At 42.6% G+C, this 13771-nt stretch overlaps 1 protein-coding gene across 11 annotated transcripts in view; it reads left to right on the forward strand.

The window, feature by feature from the left end:
* ERBB4 (erb-b2 receptor tyrosine kinase 4) overlaps positions 1–13771 on the forward strand; it is a 1095893-nt gene that overhangs the window by 826096 nt on the left and 256026 nt on the right. The window lies entirely within an intron of this gene.

The following is a 13771-nucleotide window of genomic DNA, read 5'->3' on the forward strand; positions in this document are numbered from 1 at the left end:
TTGTCCCAGAGAGAGGAACAACCTTAAACTGAATACAGTTTAAATAAGAACAACCTTAAACTAAATACAGTTTGATCCTACAGAACACAAAGGAGGCAAATAGGCTTTAAATCAACCCCCAATATAAACATGCCTGTAAAGGGATGTGTGTGAATAGGTGTTTGTCCCAGGTGTAATTGTATTTACAGTCTTTGTGCAACAAATATGGTTTGGGACAAGAAGGTGCTGATGCAGTAAATATCCACATAGTGCAATGAAAATCAAGCAGGAGCTGGTGGGGAGAGAGGGAAAGAGCTGAAGCAGCAGTCTAGATCAATCAGAGTAACATAGCACTTTTGCTAGGAGCCAGCATCTTTAATTAAAATCCTTGTATTTCACTAATAACTTTGCATGTTCATGAGGCTTTCTTATTGATTTTGGTTACTTCCCATTTTCTCTCCTTCACAGGTTTACAGTTCCCTGACATAATGTAAAATTAAGGGAAACATTAAGATAGACTGATTAATTACACACGTGTGAAACAAAGCAACATCCTGCCTTCCCCCTTAATATGAGCCTCAACCAATTGTCTTGTCATTTATTTATCATTTGTGTTACAATAGTGCCTACAAGTGTCAGTCATGGACCAGGACCCCATTATGCTAGGTGCTGTACAAACAGAGAACAAAGAGACAGTCCCTGCCCCAAAGAGCTTACAGTCCAAGTGTAAGCCAAGAGACAACAGGTGGATACGCCCAGAGGCGGTGTAGTGTATGACAACAATGAGACGCTATTGGTCAGAATGCTAGGCTGTGGTCTAAAAGCAACTGACAAGTAGCCCCCTGCTCAAATCTTTATCCATTTGCATGTGTTGGGCACAAAATTGGTGTTATCCCTATTACTTTGCAAACTGGGTTTCAATCTTGCAGTTAGTTCTATACAGGTGGATCCTTTGCTCAGCATAAACGAGACTGCCTTAGAGGATCTGACTACAGGATTGGGGCCTGGATCATTATTAGTAAGACTCTCCTCTCAGTTTCACTGGTGCAGCTTGGAGGCGTATTTGGGCCTATTCTCAGCAGAATGGCCGAACGTCTGGCAGCTCACGTGATGCTTCTGCAATTGACAGCCCCGTTGTGCCTGCCGGCAGTTCATCCTCAGTCTCAAGTACGTGGCTGAACTGCTGGTGGGAGCTGTAGTTGCACCTTTGGGTTGCACCTGTGGCATCAGGCGCCTTCTGTCCCACTGCTGCCCAGCGGCAAGGAGCAGCCTGAGGTGGCAGCGTCTAGGGGAACGAGAGTCAGCAGCAGCAGCACAAGGGGAGTTGGTCTAATGTTGGTGCCAGGCTCTGTGATGCTTCCGGGACGTACCTTGGGTTGTGAGGTACCTTGGGTTATGAGGCACCTCGCTACCATCTCTCCTTATACATTTATACATACAGTTTAAACATGTTATACACACACACACACACACATAACTCCTTATATATTTTCTGTATGTATATGGACCAGTATGATACAGGCTTTAATTAGAGATCTTACATGACACTCTTTGGTGAACTAGTATGTAGATATCAGATCCAGGGGATCTCTGTAGCCCTGATGCACCTCTGTGCCCTCAGCCAGCTGGCACCAAGAGGTCCCTGGGTCACAGGCACATGCCCTGTCTCTTTCGCACACTCTCTCTCACTCACTCCACACAGCTGCAGCAGGTTCCCCCAAGGAAAAATTGCAAGCAGCCACCCCTATGCCCTTAGCAGCAGCATCCTTCACCCCTTGACCTCTTCCAACATTGATGCCATTAAAATTATCTAGAAATTCCTCTTTAGAATTGGACATTCTAACAGTTCTGATGCACATGTAATGTGCATACCACAGGATTAAAAAGTATAGACCATGACCTTTGTGTAGCATGAAATGTTGGCATGTTGACTTTCTTGGTAAAAGTAACAGAGCTGGTCAGAGAAAGTTTGCTAGAACCAGACTCAGTCAGAACTTTTCCGTTAATCCAAAACAGTTTTGGAGGGAAATGTCCATCTCCGAGAATTTCATAATCTGTGTTCCTATTTGGAACAAAGCCAAATATTGAACTCTCAAAATCCTGCATGAAACAGAATTTCCATCCTCTGCATAGGTCTAGTACCAATTTAAAAAGTCAACCCAAACAAGACCCAGCTAGTCATAGTGCAGGTTTTGTAAACAGTACTATAAATTGTCAGTTATCAGGAACTGAGAATGTTTTCCAACACGAAGAGCATTACAGAGGACAGATTCAACACATACCTCACCTTAAACACATGGGTAGTCCTTCTGAGGTCAATTTGCTTACATACCTTGCTGAACTGGGGCTGGAATCCTCTAGATCGGTGTGTGTGGTCACTGTATGTTTGATGAGATAACATCCTGAGGAACTACAGTCTCTTAAGAAGCTGTGGATTTATACAAAAGCAATATCTGTATCTTCCTACATAGCACAAGCCTTAGAAGGCTGGGGTCATGCTCCATTGCCCTGATCAGGAGAAGATTTTGCTTGCTACATCGCACTCCAAAAATTACTTGTCCTGTAGCACTGGGAACTGCTGAACAGGTGTCAATGCTCTTCTCACCTCCCATGCTGCTGGACTCTTTTTGTTGGGCCTGCCTTTCCCCAGCATCATTCAAATGATGCTCCCCGTGGGACCCCTGACAGCCATAGGCTGGAGGAAATAGCTGTGTGTAGCCCGTAGGGTATGTCTGCACTTGGAGTGGGGGTGTCATTCTCAGCTCGATGAGACATACTCGCGCTAGCTCGCATTGAGTAGCATGCTAAAAATAGAGTGTGGCTGTGGCAGGGCAAATGGTGGGAGGGTCTCGCCACCCCGGGTGTGGGCCTAGGGTCTCTGATGGGAATCACACTTCAGCTCCAAATGTAGACGTACCCGTAGAGGGACAGAGTATAGGTCTTCGCCAGCTACAATTAGCTGCCCCAGGGCTGGGAAGAGGGGAAGTGTCCTTTCCTTCACTTCCCCTCAGTCCCAAGGAGAGTGGGGTGGGTGTGTGTGTGTGTGTGTGCGTGGGGGGGGTGTGGACATCTGTACTTTCAGAGTGGGGTCCCCTAGCCTTCTGCTCCTGTCAGGATCCTCCCCCACAAAGTGGTGCACTCCCTCCGTTCTTTGATCACTGTTTTGGGAGAAGAGGAATTCTTGGCCCCTCTCTTTCTGGTGAGCTGTGCAGTCGAGCTGCCAGAAATACGTCTATGTATTTAGGCCACTTGGACCTTTTAAATTCCTCCTTGGCTGACTGTCAGCAAGGCCCCTCTAGATAGGAGGCAGTACCCATAGCAGCCTCTCTAGCTGCGTAGCCGTAATGGAGACGGTTTATGTTGCCTGTGTGGCCTGTTTCCAACTAAGGAAGCACTGCGTTTCCATTCATAGAATTTCCTGCCCATAGTTAAGTTGGGGAGCTCCCAGGGTTTGCAACTGTGCAATGAAAGACCAGGATAAAAGTAAAACAAAAGCCCATCAAAATTTCCCCTCTACTGAGGAGATGCGGTTCATATTGTGGAGGGGAAACCAGAGTTAGTGCCGTTAACTCAGGAATTATACTTACTGTTGAGTGATGGTGTAGGACTTTTTCACTGACCCTTCCCAAAAACTACACAGTCCACATGGCAGTAAACAAAGGGCAGGGGACAATAGAGCAGAGGCAGCACATCTCCTGCTGAACCTCCCATCACACCTGGACCAGCCAATTTATCAAACTGGTCCATGGGTCAGTACTTCCGTGAGAGGGTCTCAGAGAAAGTCAACTTTCGTAGTCTTAACAAATACAGCCAGTCATTTGTAATGAGATTTTTTATATAATTCCCACGTCAGTTGATTTTACGATGCCATGATTATTAGCCTAGCTTCCTGAGGCCACAGTAAATAGATTGCTTCACCGTATAATTCAGTTGATTATGTCAATCATGTTAATTTTCTACTTGCAGCTAGTTTCAGCCAAATCTTTGAGTTTTATAAAAAAAATGTTAAACTGTTATGGAGAGAGCACAAGGAATTTTTTTTAACAGCATTGCTATAGTTAAAGGTTATAATGTGTTATCATATGTGCCTCTTTTTCCCAGTTTTAATATTTTAAATTGCATCAGCCTGAAGTTTGGCTCCCAAACTCTCAGCTGTAATGCAATTTGCTCTTTTTTTTGTTTAATACAAAACAGTAGTAAATCCTTAGAGCTTCAAAAAAAATATTTCTAAAAACTACTTAGATCTGCTTTCCAAGGCTTTTTAGTCCAGTCTCAACAACAAAACTGGGCTATTTTTTTTTAAAGTATAATTTTACATAATGCAGATCCAATTAAAAATGGACGCTAAGTTGCAGAGCCATCCCATGGTCTAGCAATAAGAGACTGATTTCCATTACTTTCTAAAAGGCACCATTTCCTAATGCTGGCTTCCTGCTGCACTCTCTGTCTCTCACTCTCTTTCTCTTGAGTTAGTTCATTGGCACCACTAATAGTTCCTCGTGTTCTGTAGCTTGTGACTTTTAAAAATAACAGCTTGGGATTTTCAGAGCATGTAGACAGAATCACTTTATGTAGCATTAGTGCTAACCCCAAGTGTTCAAAAATCACAAGTCAATCTACAAACATTTATGAGACAGTTTTTTTTTGTTAAATAATAAATTGTAGGTTCTTTTTATTTTTCTTCCGGTTTGAGGGCCTTCTAGGGGCCAACGTTTTCAAGCTTTTTCTCTGCAACCCTGAGGGCTAGAATTGAACTTAATAGCAGAATGACCATTTTTTTTCAATCAACTTGCTTTAAAAAAGAATAATCACCAAATCTTGCAAAATTGATGGTAACATTATGAGTTAGCAATGCTGATATGGGTAGAGTTTACCATGATGGATTGACAAGAACAAGCAGATGTGAATAAGTGGAAATGAACAGTGTTAAGACTACAGGCTAACATTTTTTAAAATGCAAAGTGACTTAGGACCCTACATCTCATTTTCAAAAGTGATTTAGGCACTTAGGACCAGATTTTCCAAGGTACTTAGGTACCTTATGATATTGTCAAAAAGCCTAAGCAGTTCAGGCACCTTAGGTGCTTTTGAAAATTCCATTAGGTGCCTAAATATCTTGGAAAATCTGGTCCTTAGAGGTTAAATCTTGTTCACTTTCAATGAGACTTAAGATCCTAAATGTCTAAGGGCCAGACTTTTAAAGATAGCTAGGTGTCTAAAGATGCAGATAGGCACCGAGTGGGATTTTGAAAAGGGGCTTAACTTGTATTGAAATCAATAGACTGTAGGTGCCTAGGCACTTTTGAAATACCCACTGGGTGTCTATTTGCATTTTAGATGTCCTTATAGTTTTAAAAATCTGGCCCTAATTCACTTTTGAAAACGGGACTTTAGGCTCCTAAGTTAATTAGGTGCTTTTGAAAATTTTACCCACAAGGCTTTGTTAAAAACATTTAGAGAAGAAGTTGACCCAAATGAAATGGGGAAAAAAGATGTAATCTTTTTTCTGGGATAAACTAGGGTACAATTTTGATTATTTAAAAAAAATGAAAAATAAAATTGAAATGCATAATGGTTATGTACTCACAGTTTCCCCCTGACAGTTTTGCAAAGAAGCCAGTGGTTTGGTGGTAGCTGAATGCTTGCACAATAATGGGGTTAAGAGAAGTATTGAGAAGCAGCTAAAACCAATTATTCTGTATCCCGCCCCCCCAACGGTGCTTTTTAAACTTTACATTCCCCTCAGTAATTTGTAAACACACTCTCTCTGTGCCCAGACAATCTCACTTCCTGGGGGTGGGGAAAGGGGTTCTCTAGGGAACTCCGGAGCCAAGCAGCAGCTGGGTAAGTAGAATCTAGCAACACCTACTTCTTTTTGAAGCAAGATTTCCCACCTGGGAGGCAATGAGGCAGCAGTACCAGCAGCAGTCCAGTGACATTGCTGTAAACCTCACTTCCTGGCTTAGCCTCCAGTGTTGTGCAGGCTTGTGTTAAAGTTCTATTGATTTTTCTTTAGTTTTCTTTTTTATTTTGCTTTGTTTCTGAACGTAGATATCCCAGAATACATGATTCTCCTTGCTGGTCTGGCTGGTTTGTTCCTCATTCACTTTAATTTTTCTACATGTTTCGGGAATGAAAAATGACAACACAAACCCCACGAGATATTGATCACTCATAATTATGGATGGATACAAACTTTGGATCAGGATTTTGAACATTGTCATCCAGTGAGTGTCACTGTTCACATTTCAGGTTCTGTTCAGAGTATTATGATGGAGAACTTTCACAGCCTTTAAATTCAAACCTAGCTCTAGATACAGAGCTCCCTTAAATTCTTGCAGATCTCTGAGTGGCTCTCCATATTGCCATTTATGGGTACTGCGCCGCCTTGTGGTGTCTCACAGTAAAAACATCTTCCGGCAGCATCAGTTAGCGCCCTGCCGCATCCCTCATGCCGTCCCCTCAGCATCACAGTGCACTGAGAGCAAGGCTATGCAGGGGGTAGTGCTCCTTCCCACCAACTTCCCCCGCCAGCCTGGAGGGATGTGAACTGCTCCAGTCTCTTCAGAGTCGCAGTGTCTTACTGCTAGAAATAGTCTATGTTAGCTCGTTTGGTTTGGTTAGTGAATTAGGCTTTCTGTGGGTTCCAGGTGATAGAGGAACTGAAGAAACAGAAGCAGCCAGGATTCAAGAAGTGGGCTACCTGCCCAGCTGTCTGCCCAGCATCCGATGAACATGGAGTGCCTCAAGTACCTGGGAGAAGGAGACTCGCCTTCTGGGTGTTGGATTTGCTGAATCTTTAATCCCAGAGCACGCCAGGATAGGAAGACTCACTTGCAACTCCTTTTCCTAAAGGAAGCCCTTGAGGCTAGATCTTTTGGACCTGATCAAGACTCAGATCCTAGGTCAAACAGAGCAGTCTCTGTTCCTGTGGCTACCAGTAGCTCCAAGCAACTGGAGGTCTTCAAGTCCTGGTGGGGTCTGACTCGGTGCCTGCAGCTCCCTCAGTCAAGCCTCTAAGGCTACAGATGTCCAAACCAAGGGCCATGTGATCGGCTCCATTGGCCCCTGTTCCATAAGAGAGGTTGAAAGAGTTTGGCCACCCTCACCGTTGCCATACCTTGTGCTTCCCAACTAAGCGACCCCAATGGAAACCTTGCATCTGCGGGACCAGGGCTGGTTCTGACTTTCACTTCCGCGTCCAAGAAGATGGAATTGCTCAGTGTGTCAGAAACTGGGTCATCGGTGCCTCCGGTTCTGTCCGTTGTGGAAAAAGAATCCGGGAGACCAAAAACAGCCATGCCGGGCAGTGTTAGCAGTGCCAATTCCATGCATCAGAACTGTTGGATTCATCAGATGCTGACAAGACTGCTATGGTTACCTGGCGGAGAGCCGTTCCATCTTTCATAGCCAGGGATAATGGAGTGGTAGGGAATGTTGGATCTGATGTCATTTTCGGATCCGCTGTCAGTTCTTCGACTGGTTCTGATTATGTCCTCAGTTCCAGAAAACTCTGTCACTATGATATCCCAGGTTCACCTGCCGGCTCTGTTTGCTTCACCGATTCTGAGTGGGAAATCACAGGGGCTCCAAAAGGAGACGTATTTCCCGAGTTCCGAGGTCATCTTCCCCATCTGCTGTTAAAAGGAGGAGGCCAGAAGACACTGTCGGTCTTCCCTAGACTCACCCTTTGCTTTCTTTACTTTGGACCTCTGGTCTCCTCAAGGAGCCAGATCTCAATTTTTACCTTTGGATCCACTATTATCACCATTACATTCCATATTGGATCCAGACTCGAATCCTTACCAGGAGGAAGATAGAGGATGAATACAGAGACCAGTGGCTCACTTCATACCACTCTGTGTTCCTCTTCCTCCTTTCCAAACGCTAATTGTTGGGGAGACTGGCAATCTGCGACGTATAGCCTTACTGGAAGCCACCTCATTAGTTTAATTACTGTCCGAGTGGATGGAGAGGTAATGTTTCATCTGTTAAGGATTTAGCAGTCCAGAAATCTTGAATTCCACTCCTCTGAATCTGTTGACATTACAGACAGTGATGCCTTAAACACTTTTTAAAGAAGAGGACAAGGAGGTACCTTCTGTCTTCAGTCAGGAGCATTTGAAAATGGACTATACGCAGGGGGTTGTACTAGATGACCTCCTGAGATCCCTTCCAACCCTGATATTCTATGATTCTATGATAAACCTGATTTATCACTGGATGAACACATGGGGGTGGCTTTGTCCTCCTCTCCTTCTGAGGACACTATGGAATTCCATAACTTTGTGGATATTATAGTGTCCACTTCAAATCTTCCTGCATTGCCTGCAGAAGAGACTTGTCACCTGGTGTGTGATATTCTCGTGGCTACTTCAACAGAATATCTGTACCCATTATGGATGGAGTGCTACAGCTGGCTAAATCCATGTGGACCACGCCTGCTTCTTGCCAAACTGTTTCTAAGAAAGCTGACAAGCTGTCTCAGACGCCTTCTGAGGGGCTTTCCTATTTTCACAGGCACCCTGTCCCTAAAGTAGCTGCTTCCAGTAACACATCAAGATCTGGACTATCATGTCCCACCCCAGCCAATAAAGAGGGGGAAAGGATTGATTTGTTAGAGAGAAAGACATTCTCTTCATCATCCCTGTCTATGGGTGGCTAATTATCAAGCAGTCATTGCCTGTTACCAATTACATCTCTGGGAAAGTATGACATTGTTTTTACCGGACTTGCCTGATAACAGAAGAAGGTTGGTGAGACCCATTTTAATGCAGGTCCAGGATGTAGCCAATCATACACCCAGCACCTCGTTTCATGCTTCAGACTCTGCTGCCAGAGCACTTGTGCCTGCTTTGACTATCAGGTGACACATATGGTTTCATTTCTCCTGCCTAGCTATGGGCTCTAGAATTAAGCTGGAGGATTTTCCTTTTGAAGGCAGGGATTATTTTAATTGAGAAGAGGGGCAAATTGCTGGGACAACTGAAAGACCTAAGATTGACAGCTCGCTCTCTGGGTTTGATTCCTTCTGCTAAAGGAATCTTATCCTTTGGTGACCCAGCAATACCAGCATCCTTCCAGGGACACTGTAGGAAAAGACTTTTGAAGCCAAGATCCGAATCTAAGCAAACTGCTTCCTCATTAGCGTCATTGTCACAGCATAACAAGCATCAGTTTTGAAGGGACAATGAGGAACTGAGAACCAGTCAGATGAGACCAGTGAACCCTTTTCTTTGGAGACAGGCTAGTCGACTTCAACAACAAATGGAAGCAAATTACAGTGGCGCAATAGGTTCTAGAGATTGTAGAAAGAGGCTATGCTGTACAATTAAGAATTTTGCCTCCTCCCAACTCCCCTACCCTCCTTCTTCAGGAACTCTTCTCCTGAGGTGATGCTTGTCACAGAAGTGAAAAAAATACTTCTGGTAGGAGCAGTTGAAAAGGTTCCTGAATACCTGAGGGGTCAGGGATTTTATTCCCTGGTGCAGAAGAAGGATTGTTTTTTGTTTGTTTTTTGTTTTGTTTTGGTTTTTTGTTTGGTTGGTTTTTGGCTGATACTGGATTTAAAGGATTTAAATGAATACATTTGGAAGTTTTGATTCCACATGTTGGATTCTGGCCACCATAATCCCTTTGCTGTTGGTCATGGATTGGTTCGCAACTCTCAAAGCAAAGGACATATTTCTATTCTGAAAAATCATTGCAAGTACCTTTGATTTGTGGTGGGCAATCACCACTTCCTGCTCAGGGAATTCCAATTGGCCTTTCAGTGGCACCCAGAGTTTTTACAAAATGTCTCTTTGTGGTAGCAGCTTATCTGAGGAATGGGTGTATTTTTGTTTACCCCTATTCAGATGACTGGCTACCAAAGTTGTCCTTATGTGAGGATCCATTCAACCATATGGTCTTCACCACCAATCTCTTTTCAGACCTTAAGCTCTTTCTCAGCCACCCAAAGTCAATCCTCTGCCCTTCAAAAAAGATCCCTTTTCTAGGTGCCATACTGGAGTCCATAGAAGGCAGAGCTTTTCTGCCAGAGGGTGCTGGATTCAGCCAGGCGATGTTTCAATCTCTAGTCAACGAGGACTCTGTTCCCACCTCCAGATTAGTTGCAGCACTGCTTATCAGACTGTCCCATCGGTGGGAATACCAGAGCCACTAGAAGCAGAAATGAAGGTTTCTTACCTGAAGCTGGAGTTCTTCAAGATGGTTCTGCATAGTCACCCTTCCCACCCACCGTCCCCTCTCTGTCTGAGTCCTTGTTGTTCTGTGTCTCTGGCTTTGTGGAGGAAGGAAATGAGGTGCTCAGAGCACTCAGCCCCCTTTTTGGCCCCGCCCTCGGTAGATCTTGATGCTGAGGGGAGGGGTTGGAATGGGGGGCATGGGAGCACTATGGTTTACACTGCTAGAAGAGGCTTTTACCGTAAGGCACAGCTTGGTGGTGCAGTACCCATTAATGTGAATATGCAGAGCCATCTCAAAGGACTCCGGTTATAGGTAAATAACCTTCATGTATTTAAAACTGGGCATTGATTTGAACCAAACCTAACCATACAGCAAAATTTGTGGCCGTACTAACTCTTTCACTTAAAAAAATGGGTTGATAGTATAGTAGTAACACTTTTTATGGCCAATGATGGATAAACCTACAAAAGATTCAGCTTAATTTGGATAAGTATCTATGAATTTCCGAGACTTTTCTGAAGCTATAATCTGAAATTAATGAAATGTCTTTAATCCAGAAATTAGGTTGTAAATTTCCTAAAATCCTGGTTTCTCTCTAGTTTTTGGGTACTGCTTTATATCAGCCAGCTCAAATATCTAGCGAGAATAGCTTTTCATTGAAAAATTATGGCATTTCTGCTTCTAACCCTAGCTCAAAACTAGAAACTGGAGAGCCATGAAGAAATGAAGATGAGGAAAAAAATTAACCATTCATTATAGAACTTACAAAATGATTTAGTGAGATCTGAAGGGTTAAGCACACAGTGTTTCTCCCATCCCTGCCTATAACACCTTGGATTGTTTATTACAGTCATTCCTTGTTATTTTATATCAACCACATGTGTGCAATGTGCTTTAAACAGAGCACTAAGAGTCACATTTGTAGTGAAATTTTTGTTAAAATGAGTTAGAAGGTACCCATATTCACATGGGAGTTAACACTGTACCAAACTTTCAGATTATAGTAAAATAGATAGGCTTTCATTAGAAACTTACTTGCACTGATGAGTTTTATTTATCTGTATATACCGATTAATAAATATCTTGACTAATGAAATGATATTGAAAGACAGACACAGTCCAATATGAGGAAATTCTCAGCTGTTATAAATCAGCGTACTTCCATTGACTTAAATACACCTGCTGAGGATCAGACCCTATCAGTTAACGTTGCTATGGTGGTTATGCACTGCAGATCACCAGTTGTGCTTAGATATATTTATTGATTTGCATATGTGTTTTGAGGTTGCATTGATATATGTTTATTTCAAGTAATTTAAATAAGCTCTGTCTGTTCTTCCTACTAGTAAGTTGACAGTAAGTGGATTTGCTTTACAGAAATCTTCCATGTGTGCTGCAATTCAGTTTGCATAAGTCACAAAGAAAGTATTTTCTATCCATGAGCTTGTTTTAGTTATCAAGATGGATAAAATTATTCTGAGTGCATCACTTTTCTCCTTTAGATCTTAAATGATGATTGCTTCTTACCTTCTCTCTGCTTATTTACACCTTTATTCCATACATAAATGTAATGTCTTTAAATAGTTTTTTGCATTATCTAAAGTTCTAATAGATAGCCAGGGGACTTCACATTGAAAAATGGGTTCATTTACACTATAAACATCCTGTATTTTCTTAAATATAGTTTTTACGTATGAGAAATCAGCAATTTATTAATATACGTGTAAAGGAGAAAGTTGGTAGGGGGTTTGGGGTTTTTGTTTTTTTTGAACACTTGAAAAATATTTTCCATACACAAGCAATGATCTGCTTTTGAACAAAGTGGTCAATTAAGGTTAATTATAGGAGCGTAGCATCATTACTCCTCTGCCAAAGACAGCTTGAAGCAGAACGTGCAGACATTCCACATCCAATGGTCTGTAGGGTTCCCTGTAAACTGTTGACTTCTCCCATTTTTTCCCATTAAGCAAAGTCCCTGTGCACTATAGTCTACAGGCAGACTGTGGTGTGCTGTGATCCTGTAATAGGTCACAAGCCAAATGAGATTTAATTGGCTTCATATGTGATTGTGGTTTGATTAGCATTTATTTGTACCACATTAGCACTTAGAAGCCTCAACCAATTTAGAAGGTATCGGAGGGGTAACCGTGTTAGTCTGGATCTGTAAAAAGCAACAAAGAGTCCTGTGGCACCTTATAGATTGACAGACGTATTGGAGCATAAGCTTTGGTGGGTGAATACCCACTTCGTCAGATGCATCAGGTGCTATGGGACTCTTTGTTGCTTTTAACCAATTTAGAGGCTCCATTGCACTCTATCGACATGTGGCGAGAGACTGTGGCACCCGAGAGCTTGCAGCATAAAGAGACAAGATAGCCAAATTATGTGAAGGGAAACAGAGGTAAAGTGATTTGCCCAAGGTGAGTGTTAGAACTGGCATTGGAACCCAGGTCTCCTGACTCCCAATCTAGTGCCCTGGCCATTACTACACTGCCTCTTGTTATCCCTAAAGACACCTGTTTGTTTCAGGAAGTGGTGCTGGTGATTAAAGAGGTAGCTCTTTTTACCTTGCTCAGTACTGAAACAGTGCCCCATCATGTCATGAGGGACCTCAGCGCTGCTGCAGGTGAATTAAAACACAAGTATTTTGGGTGAGACTCAAAACTCTGGTCCTAGTTACGTATTGTCATTCTTAAGCCACAAACTGATATTTGTCAGAGCAGTAGAGTTCATCCCCATACGTTGGGCAAATTCGAGTTTGGTTACTAAATTCTGCCCACCTGAATTCCATCTGCTATTTCAATCAGAAACACCTTTTCTCACTTCCTGTCCTTTGCATAGCGGGGCTGCATTTCATCCACAGGCAGTTGGCTTTGATTAAGTGATTCCTGTGTGTAGTCTATATACCAGATCAATTATATAGTGCTTTGGGATCCTTCAATATGAGAAGCAGGGCTATAAAGGGAAGATCAGTATGAGTTTGTGGAGAAACAATGTGTATGTTTCATCTTACAAAAAATAAAACCGAGCCCTCAGTGAACTTTTCTGATTTCTTATTGAGAACTCCAAAAACCATCTTTTACAGCCTTTTAATACAATGAATCATTGAAGAGGGATTCATGTTTCAATTAGAGAGAGTCCAGTAGGTTCAATCTAACTATTACACTGAAGAGCACTGTCTGGTTGCTAACTTACTGACTTTGAATCACCAGGAATTTAGGGAATTGTATCTGTTTTGATAAGTATCAACTTCTTGCATGTTTTATAAGTGTGGGCCAATAGTTCTTTCACCAGGAGAAGACAACTTGGTACTTAACGGGATAAAATATAGAGGATTTGATTTTGATTTGGTAATGTGGAAGACCTTGGGCTAAATCCTAGTGCCACTGAAGTCAGCTAGGAAACGAAATGTCCCCTGGTTGATGCAGCTTTTACGCGCTGCAATTGCTTATGCTTTAAAGAACACGGTGATACGTAAGTACTGAGAAACAGAAGATATTCAGTTGGTTCCTGACATATTAGATCAAATTTAACCCTGGCATAGATGAGGGTAATGCCATTAAAGGCTTACAACAGGGTTGAATGTAGTCCTTTTGGTCTGAAA

This window comes from Mauremys reevesii, linkage group 11 (assembly GCF_016161935.1).
Source record: "Mauremys reevesii isolate NIE-2019 linkage group 11, ASM1616193v1, whole genome shotgun sequence".
NCBI lineage: Eukaryota > Metazoa > Chordata > Testudines > Geoemydidae > Mauremys > Mauremys reevesii.